Source organism: Zea mays, chromosome 8 (genome assembly GCF_902167145.1).
Source record: "Zea mays cultivar B73 chromosome 8, Zm-B73-REFERENCE-NAM-5.0, whole genome shotgun sequence".
Classification (NCBI taxonomy): domain Eukaryota; kingdom Viridiplantae; phylum Streptophyta; class Magnoliopsida; order Poales; family Poaceae; genus Zea; species Zea mays.
The window spans coordinates 123,045,378-123,060,091 of NC_050103.1; positions in this window are offsets into that span (position 1 = coordinate 123,045,378).

Here is a 14,714-nt window from a genome sequence, read left to right on the forward strand (position 1 = left end):
CGGTAACAGAATTGTCTGTGCGAGCGAGAGTTGCTTTTCACGGAAGGTGATGAGTGAGGTATCCGTATCCCGGAGGCGTAGGAATCCCTCGGCTCGGTCGGCCTTGCCGCTTACGCGCACTCTTGCCCGTCCATAGGGTTCTGTCACCGACGCAGTCGAGAAGGCCCGAAGAATCGCTTCGGCAGAGGAGCTTTCGAGCGTGAAAACTTGTTCGATCTGCGGAATCACTTATCCGAACGCGAGTTACTTATCGCAGAAGGTGATGAGTGAGGTATCCGTATCCCGGAGGCGTAGGAGTCCCTCGGCTCGGTCAGCCTTGGCTGCTTACGTGTACTCCGTCGTTTTCAGGATCCACTTTCGAAGTAGTCGAAAAGCACGAAAGACATTCTGGCAGAAAGGATCTTTTTTCGAGGAAAATTTCGACGCAGAGGGGGTTCCCCCCTTTTAGCCCCCGAGGGAGGGTCGGGCTTTGCCGAGGCAAGGCTGACCCTTCCTTGATGACTAAACTTTGCGTGGGAGCGAGGTATATGAACAACTTGAAAGCATCTTAAGGGTAGAAGCGACGTAGCTATTGGATGTTCCAAGCGTTGCTGTAGACCTCACCTTGACTGTTGGCCAGCTTGTACGTTCCAGGCTTCAGAACTTTGGCGATGACGAACGGCCCTTCCCAGGGAGGCGTGAGCTTGTGCCGCCCTCGGGCATCCTGTCGTAGCCGAAGCACCAGGTCGCCCACCTGGAGGTCTCAGGACCGGACCCCTCGGGCGCGGTAGCGTCGCAGGGACTGCTGGTACCGCGCCGAGTGTAGTAAGGCCATGTCCCGAGCCTCTTTCAGCTGATCCAGCGAGTCTTCTCGACTGGCCTGGTTGCTTTGGTCGGCGTAGGCCCTCGTCCTCGGGGAGCCGTATTCTAAGTCTGTGGGCAAGATGGCCTCGGCCCCATAGACTAGAAAGAACAGCGTGAAGCCCGTGGCTCGGCTCGGCGTTGTCCTCAGACTCCAGACCACCGAGGGGAGTTCCTTCATCCATCGCTTGCCGAACTTGTTGAGGTCGTTGTAGATCCGAGGCTTGAGTCCTTGTAGAATCATGTCGTTGGCACGCTCTACTTGCCCATTCGTCATGGGGTGAGCCACGGCGGCCCAGTCCACCCGGATGTGGTGATCCTCGTAGAAGTCCAGGAACTTTCTGCCGGTGAACTGGGTGCCATTGTCAGTGATGATGGAGTTCGGGACCCCGAAACGATGGATGATGTTAGTAAAGAACGCCACCGCCTGTTCGGACCTGATGCTGTTTAGGGGTCGGACCTCGATCCACTTGGAGAATTTGTCGATGGCGACCAACAGGTGCGTGTAGCCCCCGGGTGCCTTCTGCAAGGGGCCGACGAGGTCCAGACCCCACACAGCAAAAGGCCAGGTGATGGGTATCGTCTGCAGAGCCTGAGCGGGTAGGTGGGTCTGCCTCGCATAGAACTGACACCCTTCGCAGGTGCGGACAATTCTAGTGGCGTCGGCCACCGCCGTCGGCCAGTAGAAACCTTGTCAGAAGGCGTTTCCAACAAGGGCTCGAGGTGCTGCGTGATGGCCGCAAGCCCCCGAGTGTATCTCTTGTAGGAGCTCCTGGCCTTCGGCGATGGAAATGCATCGCTGGAGGATGCCTGAGGGGCTGCGGTGGTAGAGCTCTTTCCTGTCCCCCACCAAGACAAACGACTTGGCGCGCCGCGCCAACTGCCGAGCTTTGGCTCGGTCGAGGGGTAGCTCTCCTCGGTGGAGATATTGCAGGTACGGGGTCTGCCAGTTTCAATTAGGCGTGACCCCGCTTCGCTCCTCCTCGACGCGCAGTGCCTCACCCTCAGGGGCCGAGGGTACCTCGGGCCGAGCCGAGGGTGCCTCAGATTGAGCCGAGGGTGCCACGGACTGAGCCGAGGGTGCCTCGGACTGAGCCGAGGGTGCCTCAGACTGAGCTGAGGGCACCTCGGGCTGGGCCGAGGGTGCCTCGGGCTCGGGCGAGTCGTCGATCTTGACGGAGGGTTGATGCAGGTCTCGGGAGATGACGTCCGGGGGAACCGTTGTTCGCCCCGAGGCTATTTTAGCCAGCTCGTCCGCAGTCTCGTTGTAACGCCGGGCGATGTGGTTGAGCTCAAGCCCGTAGAACTTGTCTTCCAGGCGCCGAACCTCATCGCAGTAGGCCTCCATCTTCGGGTCGCGACAGTGGGAGTTCTTCATGACTTGGTCGATGACGAGCTACGAGTCACCGCGAGCGTCGAGGCGTCGGACCCCTAGCTCGATGGTGATGCGCAACCCGTTGACCAGAGCCTCGTACTCAGCCACATTGTTGGACGCTGGGAAGTGGAGGCGTAGCACGTAGCGTAGATGCTTTTCGAGGGGCGAGATGAAGAGCAGGCCTGCGCCTGCTCCTGTCTTCATCAGCGACTCGTCGAAGAACATGGTCCAGAGTTCCGGTTGGATCAGAACTGTCGGGAGCTGGGTGTCGACCCATTCGGCCACGAAGTCCGCCAAGACCTGGGACTTGATGGCCTTCCGAGGGGCGAACGAGATCGTTTCGCCCATGATTTCCACCGCCCACTTCGCGATTCTACCCGAGGCCTCTCGGCACTGGATGATCTCCCCCAGGGGGAAGGATGACACCACAGTTACCGGATGAGACTCGAAGTAGTGTCACAACTTCCGCCGCGTCAGGATCACCGCGTACAGCAGCTTCTGAACTTGTGGGTAGCGGATTTTGGTCTCGGACAGTACCTCGCTGATGAAGTAGACTGGCCTCTGGACAGGCAATGCATGCCCTTCTTCTTGTCTCTCAACCACGATCGCGGCGCTAACCACCTGAGTGGTCGCGGCGACGTAGATCAAGAGGGCTTCTCCGGCAGCGGGGGGCACCAAGATGGGCACATTCGTGAAGAGCGCCTTCAGGTTCCCGAGGGCTTCCTCGGCCTCAGGGGTCCAAGTGAAGCACTCGGCCTTCCTCAAGAGGTGGTACAGAGGCAGGCCTCTTTCGCCGAGGCGTGAGATGAAGCGGCTCAGAGCCGCAAGACATCCCATGACTCTCTGTACGCCTTTCAAGTCCTTGATGGGCCCCATGCTGGTGATGGCTGCGATCTTCTCCGGGTTGGCTTCGATGCCCCGCTTGGAGACGATGAACCCCAAGAGCATGCCTTGGGGTACCCCGAAGACACACTTTTCGGGATTGAGCTTCACGCCTTTCGCCTTGAGACATCGGAATGTCACTTCAAGGTCGGAAAGGAGGTCGGAGGCTCTCCTCGTCTTGACTACGATGTCATCGACGTAGGCCTCGACCGTCCGGCCAATGTGTTCGCCGAACACATGGTTCATGCACCGCTGGTACGTCGCACCCGCATTCCTCAAGCCGAACGACATGGTGACATAGCAGTACATGCCGAAGGGCGTGATGAAAGAAGTCGCGAGCTGGTCGGACTCCTTCATCCTGATTTGGTGATACCCTGAGTAGGCATCGAGGAAAGACAGGGTTTCGCACCCAGCAGTGGAATCCACGATTTGATCGATGCGAGGCAGAGGGTAGGGAACCTTCGGACATGCTTTGTTTAGACCAGTGTAGTCTACACACATCCGCCATTTCCCTCCTTTCTTTCTCACAAGCACAGGGTTGGCAAGCCATTCGGGATGGAATACCTCTTTGATGAACCCTGCCGCCATTAGCTTGTGGATCTCCTCGCCTATGGCTCTGCGCTTTTCTTCGTCGAATCGGCGCAGAGGCTGCTTCACGGGTCGGGCTCCAGCTCGAATATCCAGCGAGTGCTCGGCGACATCCCTCGGTATGCCGGGCATGTCCGAGGGACTCCACGCGAAAACGTCGGCGTTTGCGCGGAGAAAGTCGACGAGCACTGCTTCCTGTTTGGGATCGAGCTCAGAGCCGATCCGGATCTGCTTGGAGGCGTCGCTGCTGGGGTCGAGGGGTACAGACTTAACCGTCTCTGCTGGCTCGAAGTTGCCGGCGTGGCGCTTCACGTCTGGCACCTCCTTAGAGAGGCTCTCCAGGTCGGCGATGAGGGCCTCGGATTCGGCGAGGGCCTCGGCGTACCCCACGCACTCCACGTCGCATTCGAACATGTGTTTGTACGTGGTTCCGACGGTGATGACCCCGTTGGGGCCCGACATCTTGAGCTTGAGGTAGGTGTAGTTGGGGACGGCCATGAACTTCGCGTAGCATGGCCTCCCCAATACTGCGTGGTAGGTTCCTCGGAACCCGACCACCTCGAATGTGAGGGTCTCCCTTCAGAAGTTGGAGGGCGTTTCGAAGCAGACGGGAAGGTCGAGTTGTCCGAGGGGCTGGACGCGCTTCCCGGGGATGATCCCGTGGAAAGGTGCAACGCCTACCCGGACCGAGGATAGATCAACACCCAGGAGCCCGAGGGTCTCGACGTAGATGATGTTGAGGTTGCTGCCTCCGTCCATGAGGACCTTGGTGAGCCTAACGTCACCGATGACGAGGTCGACAACAAGCGGGTATTTCCCCGGGCTCGGCACGTGGTCGGGGTGGTCGGCTTGGTCGAAAGTGATGGGCTTGTCGGACCAATCTAGGTAGACTGGCGCCGCCACCTTCACCGAACAGACCTTCTGACGCTCTTGCTTGCGGTGCCGAGCCGAGGCGTTTGCCACTTGCCCACCGTAGATCATGAAGCAGTCGCGGACCTCGGGGAACTCTCCTGCCTGGTGATCTTCCTTCTTGTCGTCGTCGCGAGCCCTGCCACCCTCCGCGGGTGGCTCGGCCCTGTGGAAGTGGCGCCGAAGCATGGCGCACTCCTCAAGGGTGTGCTTGACGGGCCCCTGATGATAGGGGCATGGCTCCTTGAGCATCTTGTCGAAGAGGTTGGCACCTCCGGGGGGTTTCCGAGGGTTCTTGTGCTCGGCAGCGGCGACAAGGTCTGTGTCGGCGGCGTCGCGTTTCGCTTGCGAATTCTTCTTGCCTTTCTTCTTGGCGCCACGCTGAGTTGACGCCTCGGGGGCGTCTTCCGGTGGGCGGCCCTGGGGCTGCTTGTCCTTCCGGAAGATAGCCTCAACCGCCTCCTGGCCAGAGGCGAACTTGGTGGCGATGTCCATCAGCTCGCTCGCCCTGGTGGGGGTCTTTCGACCCAGCTTGCTGACTAGGTCACAGCAAGTGGTGCCAGCGAGGAACGCGCCGATGACATATGAATCGGTGATGTTGGGTAGCTCGGTGCGCTGCTTCGAGAATCGCTGGATGTAGTCCCGGAGAGACTCTCCCGGCTGCTGTCGGCAGCTTCGGATGTCCCAGGAGTTCCCAGGGCGCACGTACGTGCCCTAGAAATTGCCGGCGAAGGCTTGGACCAGGTCGTCCCAGTTGGAGATCTGCCCCGGAGGCAGGTGCTCCAACCAGGCGCGAGCGGTGTCGGAGAGGAATAGGGGGAGGTTGCGGATGATGAGGTTGTCATCGTCCGTTCCACCCAGTTGGCAGGCCAGCCGGTAGTTTGCGAGCCACAGTTCCGGTCTCCTCTCCCCCGAGTACTTTGTGATAGTAGTCGGGGTTCGGAACCGGGTCGGGAATGGCGCCCGTCGTATGGCGCGGCTGAAAGCCTGCGGACCGGGTGGTTCGGGCGAAGGACTCCGATCCTCCCCGCTGTCGTAGCGTCCCCCACGCCTGGGGTGGTAGCCTCGGCGCACCCTCTCGTCGAGGTGGGCCTGACGGTCGCGGTGATGGTGCTCGTTGCCGAGGCGACCCGGGGCCACAGGCGCTGTGTCGCGCGTGCGTCCGGTGTGGACCGAGGCTTCCCGCATGAATCAGGAAGTCGCGGCGCAATGTTCTGAGGGGTACCCCTGCCTTCGGGAGGCGGAGCTCTCGGCCCGTCGGACCGTGGCGCCCTCCAGGAGATTCTTGAGCTCTCCCTGGATTCACCGCCCCTCGGTGGTTGATGGCTCCTGGCATAGCGCGGAGAAGCATTGCCGCTGCAGCCAGGTTCTGGCCGACTCCACTGGAAGCGGGTGGCGGCATCACCCTGACATCATCGGCGATGCGGTGCTGGATACCCTGGGGTAGATGGCGCACTTCTCCGGCCGGAGGTTGGCCCGCCCATTCCTACCCGATGTCCCGGCGGATTGGCTCAAGTGTTCCTGCTCCCTCGTCGAGCCTGGCCTGCACCCCGCGGATTTGCTCGAGCTGTGGGTCATGACCCCCCGCCTGAACGGGGACCACGACTAGCTCCCGTAGGATGTCAATGCGAGGCACAGGCCTAGGGAGATCACCGTTCTCTGGCATACCAAGATGGTTGCCTTCGGAGGGACCCCCTAGATCGACGTGGAAACATTCACGACTTGGGCCACAGTCCTCGTTGCCGAGTCTGCGGCTACCGTCGGAACAGTCGGAAAGGCAGTAGTCGCATGCGGTCATGAAGTCCCGCATGGCACTGGGGTTACCAAGTCCGGAGAAATCCCAACAGAAGTCGGACACGTCATCTTCCTCGGACCCCGAGGGCCCGTAGGTCGAGACGTCCGTCAGCCGGTCCCAGGGTGACCGCATACGAAACCCTAGAGGGTTTGGACTCGCCTATACGAGAGCGTCCGCCAAAGCGAAGTCGCTTGGCGGGTCGAGGCCGAATCCAAAGGGCGTGAGATGGGAATCGGTGGGTACCTCTTGGTCGACGGGCGGTGACGAAGTCACGTCAGGGACTGACTGCACCGTCGTCTCAGGTACGAGGGTGACGCCCAGCAAGCCTTTCGCGAGCGTGCTGGCGTCGTCCGTTTGCTTGGAATTGGCGTGTTGCGGGGAGACGGCGCTCGCCTTCGTCTCAAACGCGAGGTCGATGCCCGACGTGCTCCCCGTTGGGGCGCCGGCGCCGTCGACTCGCTCGACAGCCGACGAGGTGCCGCCTCCTGCTTGGCCTTGGTTGCCCCGCCTCCTCCTCCGTCGGCGGGGGAGAGGGCGGGATGAGCTCGAATGTTGTTCTTCCACCACGCGGGGAAGACGTCGTCGATTCCGCCGCCGGCTGGCGGGCTGTCGGCCGCCATTGTCGCTGTCGCACGGCGGGGGAAGGAGTATCATGTCGTAGCTGCCGTCGAGGGACATGAACTCAAGATTCCCGAAACGGAGCACCGTCCCGGGCTGGAAAGGTTGCTGGAGACTGCCCATCTGGAGCTTGACGAGAAGCTGTTCGTCAACACGCAACAGGCCCCTACCTGGCGCGCCAACTGTCGGCGTTTCGAGATCAGGGGTCCCTGGGCCGACGAGTGAAGATGTCGCCGCGTGCCCCAGCCCAGATGGGTCGGCGCGAGACGGAGCACGAAGGGGGGAAGAAGGTGGCCGGAGCGAGAGAGAGAGAGGTGGAAATCCCGCGGCCTTCGTGTTCGTCCCGCGCCCAGGTCGGGTGCGCTTGCAGTAGGGGGTTACAAGCGTCCACGCGGGAGGGGAGCGAGCGGCCTCACGCGAGCGCCTGTCCCGTCCTCTTCCCCGCGCGGTCAACCCTCTGTAAGAGGGCCATGGTCCTTCCTTTTATAGGCGTAAGGAGAGGATCCAGGTGTACAATGGGGGGTGTAGCAGAGTGCTAACGTGTCTAGCGGAGGAGAGCTAGTGCCCTAAGTACATGCCATCGTGGCAGCCAGAGAGGTTTTGGCACCCGGTTCGTGTGGTGTCGTGGCCGTCGGAGGAGCGCTGGAGTCTGGCGGAAGGACAACTGTTGGGGCTGTCGAGTCCTTGCTGACGTCCTCTTGCTTCCGTAAGGGGGCTGGGAGCCGCCGTCGTCATAGAGCGTGCGGGGCGCCATCATTACTTGTCTGGCGGAGCGAGCCAGATGGGACGCCGGTCTTGTTCCCCGTAGCCCGAGTCAGCTTGAGGTAGGGTAATGATGGCGCCTCCTGTTGACGTGGTCGGTCCGTGCCCTAGGTTGGGCGATGTGGAAGCTCCTCCGAGGTCGAGGTCGAGTCTGTCTTCCGAGGCCGAGGTCGAGTCCGAGCCCCTGGGTCGGGCGAGGCAGAGACCGTCGGCGGAGGCCAGGGCTGAGTCCGAGCCCTGGGGTCGGGCGAAGCGGAGTTCGTCGTCTTCCGGGGCTGAGCCCGAGTCCGAGCCCTGGGTCGGGCGGAGCGGAGTTCGCCGTCTTTCGGGGCTGAGCCCGAGTCCGAGCCCTGGGTCGGGCGGAGTAGAGTTCGCCATCTTCCGGGGCTGAGCCCGAGTCCGAGCCCTGGGTCGGGCAGAGCGGAGTTCGCCGTCTTCCGGGGCTGAGCCCGAGTCCGAGCCCTGGGTCGGGCGGAGCGGAGTTCGCTGTCTTCCGGGGCTGAGCCCGAGTCCGAGCCCTGGGTCGGGTGAGCGGAGTTCGCCGTCTTCCGGGGCTGAGCCCGAGTCCGAGCCCTGGGTCGGGAGGAGCGGAGTTCGCCGTCTTCCGGGGCTGAGCCCGAGTCCGAGCCCTGGGTCGGGCGAAGCGGAGTTTCCTATGGTGCCTGAGGCCGGGCCTGACTGCCTGTCAGCCTCACTCTGTCGAGTGGCACAGCAGTAGCGGCGCAGGCGGCGCTGTCCTTTTGTCAGGCCGGTCAGTGGAGCGGCGAAGTGACTGCGGTCACTTCGGCTCTGTCGACTGGAGGACGTGCGTCAGGTTAAAGGTGTCAGGCCACCTTTGCATTAAATGCCCCTGCGATTTGGTCGGTTGGCGTGGCGTTTTGGCTAGGGTTGCTTCTTGGCGAAGACTGGGCCTCGGGCGTGCCGGAAGTATGTTCGTCGCTGGAGGGGGGCCTCGGGCGAGACGGAGATCCTCCGGGGTCGGCTGCCCTTGCTCGAGGCTAGGCTCGGGCGAGGCGCGATCGAGTCCCTCGAATGGACCGATCCCTGACTTAGTCGCACCCATCAGGCCTTTGCAGCTTTGTGCTGATGGGGGTTACCAGCTGAGAATTAGGAGTCTTGAGGGTACCCCTAATTATGGTCCCCGACAGCTGGCGACCGTTGCTCCGCTTGGCACATCGGACAGTCCGGTGGACAGTCCGGTGAATTATAGCGGAGTGACATTTCCAGAAACCCGAAGGTAGCGAGTTGGAGTTGATCCACCCTGGTGCACCGGACACTGTCCGGTGGCACACCGGACAGTCGGGTGCGCCAGACCAGGGCAGCCTTCGGTTGGTTTTGCTCCTTTCTTTTTGAACCCTATCTTGGATTTTTTATTGGTTTGTGTTGAACCTTTGGCACCTGTAGAACTTATAATCTAGAGCAAACTAGTTAGTCCAATTGTTTGTGTTTAGCAATTCAACCATCAAAATCATTTAGGAAAAGGTTTGGCCCTATTTCCCTTTCAATCTCCCCCTTTTTGGTGATTGATGCCAACACAAACCAAAGCAAATATATAATTGCAGAATTGAACTAGTTTGCATAAGGTAAGTGCAAAGGTTGCTTGGAATTAAACCAATTTAAACTTTCATAAGATATACATGGATTGTTTTATTTCTTTTAACATTTTGGACCACGCTTGCACCACTTGTTTTGTTTTTGCAAAATTTTTGGAAAAATCTTTTCAAAGTAGTTTTGCAAATAGTCAAAGGTATATGAATAAGTTTGCAAGAAGCATTTTCAAGATTTGAAATTTTCTCCCCCTGTTTCAAATGCTTTTCCTTTGACTAAACAAAACTCCCCCTTAATGAAATTCTCCTCTTATTGTTCAAGAGGGTTTTATCAATTGAAAGAAGATTGAATATTTTAGATACCAAATTTTTGAAAAACTCCTCCTTAAAATATAGATACCAATTGAGATAGAATTCCTTAGAGGAATACTAATTTCAAAGATACCAGTTGAGAAACATTTAATAATTTATACTTGTCTCGAAATTTTTTGAAATTGGCATGGTGGTGCGGTCCTTTTGCTTTGGGCTAATACTCTCTCCCCCTTTGGCATTAATCGCCAAAAACGGAGTCTTTAGAGCCCTTGTTAAAATTCTCTCCCCCTTTGGCAAACAATATATGAGTGAAGATTATACCAAAGTTGGAGAGGGATGCTGAGTGACGGCGAAGGGTAAATGATACCGGTAGAGTGGAGTGGAAGCCTTGTCTTCACCGAAGACTCTATTTCCCTTTGAATCTATGACTTAGCATGAGAATTGACTTGAAAACACATTAGTCATAGCACATGAAAGAGATATGATCAAAGGTACATATATGAGCTATGTGTGCAAAGTATCAATCAAAATTCCGAGAATCAAGAATGTTTAGCTCATTCCTAAGTTTGGTAAAGGTTTTCTAATTTAGTGGTTTGGTAAAAATATCGGCTAATTGTTCTTTGGTGCTAACATAAGCAATCTCAATATCCTCCCTTTGTTGGTGATCCCTCAAAAAGTGATACCGAATGGCTATGTGTTTAGTGCGGCTGTGCTCAACGGGATTATCCGCCATGCAGATTGCACTCTCATTATCACATAGGAGAGGGACTTTGGTTAATTTGTAACCATAGTCCCTAAGGGTTTGCCTCATCCAAAGCAATTGCGCGCAACAATGGCCTGCAGCAATGTACTCGGCTTCGACGATAGAAAGAGCTACTAAATTTTGTTTCTTTGAAGCCCAAGACACCAGGGATCTTCCCAAGAACTGACAAGTCTCTGATGTGCTCTTCCTATCAATTTTACACCCTGCCCAATCAGCATCTGAATAACCTATTAAATCAAAAGTGGATCCCTTGGGGTACCAAAGACCAAACTTAGGTGTATGAACTAGATATATCAAGATTCTTTTCACGACCCTAAGGTGAACTTCCTTAGGATCGGCTTGAAATCTTGCACACATGCATACGGAAAGCATAATATCCGGTCGAGATGCACATAAATAGAGTAAAGATCCTATCATCGACCGGTATACCTTTTGATCTACGAATTTACCTCCCGTGTCGAGGTCGAGATGCCCATTGGTTCCCATGGGTGTCTTGATGGGCTTGGCATCCTTCATCCCAAACTTGGTGAGTATGTCTTGAATGTACTTCGTTTGGCTGATGAAGGTGCCCTCTTGAAGTTGCTTGACTTGAAATCCTAAGAAATACTTCAACTCCCCCATCATAGACATCTCGAATTTTTGAATCATTATCCTACTAAACTCTTCACAAGTAGATTTGTTAGTAGACCCAAATATGATATCATCAACATAAATTTGGCATACAAACAAATCATTTGCAATGGTTTTAGTAAAGAGAGTAGGATCGGCTTTGCCGACTTTGAAGCCATTAGTGATAAGAAAATCTCTTAGGCATTCATACTATGCTCTTGGGGCTTGCTTGAGCCCATAAAGCGCCTTAGAGAGTTATACACATGGTTAGGGTACTCACTATCTTCAAAGCCGAGAGGTTGCTCAACATAGACCTCTTCCTTGATTGGTCCATTGAGGAAGGCACTTTTCACATCCATTTGGTAAAGCTTAAAGCCATGGTAAGTAGCATAGGCAAGTAATATACGAATTGACTCAAGCCTAGCTACGGGTGCATAGGTTTCACCGAAATCCAAACCTTCGACTTGTGAATATCCCTTGGCCACAAGTCGGGCTTTGTTCCTTGTCACAACACCATGCTCATCTTGCTTGTTGGGGAATACCCACTTGGTTCCTACAACATTTTGATTAGGATGTGGAACAAGATGCCATACCTCATTCCTTGTGAAGTTGTTGAGTTCCTCTTGCATTGCCAACACCCAGTCCGAATCTCTTAATGCATCTTCCACCCTGTATGGCTCAATAGAAGACACAAAAGAGTAATGTTCACAAAAATGAGCGACACGAGATCGAGTGGTTACCCCCTTGTGAATATCGCCGAGGATGGAGTTCACGGGGTGATCTCGTTGTATCGCTTGGTGGACTCTTGGGTGTGGCGGTCTTGGACCCTGATCATCTTCCTTGTTTTGATCATTAGCATCTCCCCCTTGATCATTGTCCTCCTCTTGAGGTGGCTCATCCTCTTGATCTTCATTTTCATCATCTTGAGCTTGATCCTCATCTTGAGTTGGTGGAGATGCTTGCATGGAAGATGACGGTTGATCTTGTGCTTGTGGAGGCTCTTCGGATTCCTTAGGACACACATCCCCAATGGACATGTTCCTTAGCGTGACGCATGGAGCCTCTTCATGATCTAGCTCATCAAGATCAACTTGCTCTACTTGAGAGCCGTTAGTCTCATCAAACACAATGTCACAAGAAACTTCAACTAGTCCAGTGGACTTGTTAAAGACTCTATATGCCCTTGTGTTTGAAACATAACCAAGTAAAAAGCCTTCTACAGCCTTAGGAGCAAATTTAGATTTTCTACCTCTTTTAACAAGAATAAAACATTTGCTACCAAAGACTCTGAAATATGAAACATTGGGCTTTTTATCGGTTAGGAGTTCATATGATGTCTTTTTGAGGATTCGGTGAAGGTAGAGATGGTTGATGGCATTGCAAGCGGTGTTGATTGCTTCCGCCCAAAACCGGACCGAAGTCTTGTATTCATCAAGCATGGTCCTCGCCATGTCAAGTAGAGTTCTATTCTTCCTCTCCACTACACCATTTTGTTGTGGTGTGTAGGGAGAAGAGAACTCATGCTTGATGCCCTCCTCCTCAAGAAAGCCTTCTATTTGAGAGTTCTTGAACTTCGTCCCATTGTCGCTTCTAATCTTTTTTATCCTTAAGCCGAACTCATTTTGAGCCCGTCTCAAGAATCCCTTTAAGGTCTCTTGGGTTTGAGATTATCCTGCAAAAAGAACACCCAAGTGAAGCGAGAATAATCATCCACAATTACAAGACAATACTTACTCCCGCCGATGCTTATGTAAGCGATCGGGCCGAATAGATCCATGTGGAGTAGTTCAAGCGGCCTGTAGGTCGTCATGATGTTCTTGTGTGGATGATGAACACCAACTTGCTTCCCTGCTTGACATGCGCTACAAACCCTGTTTTTCTCAAAATGAACATTGGCTAGTCCCAAAATGTGTTCTCCCTTTAGAAGCTTGTGAAGATTCTTCATCCCAACATGGGCTAGTCGGCGGTGCCAGAGCCAACCCATATTAGTCTTAGCAATTAAGCAAGTGTCGAGTTCAGCTCTATTGAAATCAACTAAGTATAGCTGACCCTCTAACACTCCCTTGAATGCTATTGAATCATCACTTCTTCTAAAGACAGTAACACCTACATAAGTAAATAGACAGTTGTAGCCCATATTGCTTAATTGAGAAACTGAAAGCAAGTTATAATCTAAAGAATCTACAAGAAAAACATTTGAAATAGAATGGTCAGGTGATATAGCAATTTTACCATGTCTGTCAGTACCCTAAATCAGGGGTACCCTCTCCTACAACATGAAGACACCGCACCCATGCGACATCCCCTAGCCACGCGGAGGACCGCGCCTGACCCCACCGGATGGGCAGGCCAAAGGGCGCCACGTGGCAAGGAAAGGCACCACACCTCAGTATGTCCGGACCCCCACAGAAGACACCGGGCTCCTATATACATACAAGTTCGGAGCCCTCGGGTAGGTCCGGACTCCAGTAGGGTCCCGGAACGAGAAGGACCCTAGGGTGTGCAGGGGTCCGGCGCTGACACGTATACGGGCCTTGCCCTCCACTTCCCGCTTAGGCGGAGACCCGCTGCTTGTGGCCCATGACATAAGCTACCGGGCCAAACCTGACGAGAAGTCGTGCAGCCCCTGCATTTATTAAGGAAAAGACGCGCCGCCTGCCACTGCGCTGACGGGCGACGTGCCCTCTCAGTATTTAATGTGTCCCGTCCCATTCGCTGGCAGGCAGCGTCAAGGTCATCCAGCAGGCGGCGCGCCTGCTGGGTCTGTTGGTAAACAGTACGCCTGTGCCGAGCGGCGCGCTATAGGCTATACACATCTTCTCTTCCGCAAGAAGCTTCCTCTGTACGCCAAGGATACGCAAATCTCGGGCGTCAGGGAAGAGAAGATTGTCTCGACAATAGGCATTAGTAGCTCCAAGTGTTATATTCTTTATGTTCCTGGGCCCACATGTCGGGGCCCAGTCCCTTTTGTGCATGCCCCCTTCAGCTATAAAAGGGGAGGCATGCGACGTTTCACACAACACGCAATCTTAGACTCGCTAGCTCATACAGGCTCTCAAACAATACATCTCACAGTGGAGTAGGGTATTACGCTCCGGCGGCCCGAACCACTCTAAACCCTTGGTGTTCTTGTGTTCTTCCCCTTTACTCCAACGATCAAGCGAAACGCCTAAGCCCCTCCTCATCTCAGGACTTAGGGCGGGTGCACTCCGCCACCCGGCCGGAGATCTACTCTCCGACAAAGTCCTTTGACCAAACCTTGATTTCCATCCCCGAATGTGATAGCTCTTTGGGGATCATGGTTTTTCTCGTAAGAGGAGAACATCCTTTTCTCCCCAGTCATGTGGTTTGTGCACCCGCTATCAATGATCCAACTTGAGCCCCTGGATGCATAAACCTACAAAACAAGTTTAGGCCTTGTTCTTAGGTACCCAGACGCTCTTGGGTCCTTTGACATTAGAAACAAGCACCTTGGGTACCCAAACACAAATCTTTGACCCCTTGTGTTTGCCCCCAACATATTTGGCAACTACTTTGCCTGATTTGTTACTGAACATAAGAAGCATCAAAAGTCTTAAATGGAACAATAGGTTCATTTGATGCAATTGGAGATTTCTTTTTAGGCAATTTAATACGAGTGGATTGCCTAGAACTAGATGTCTCATTCTTATACATAAAAGCATGATGAGAACCAGAATGAGACTTCCTAGAATG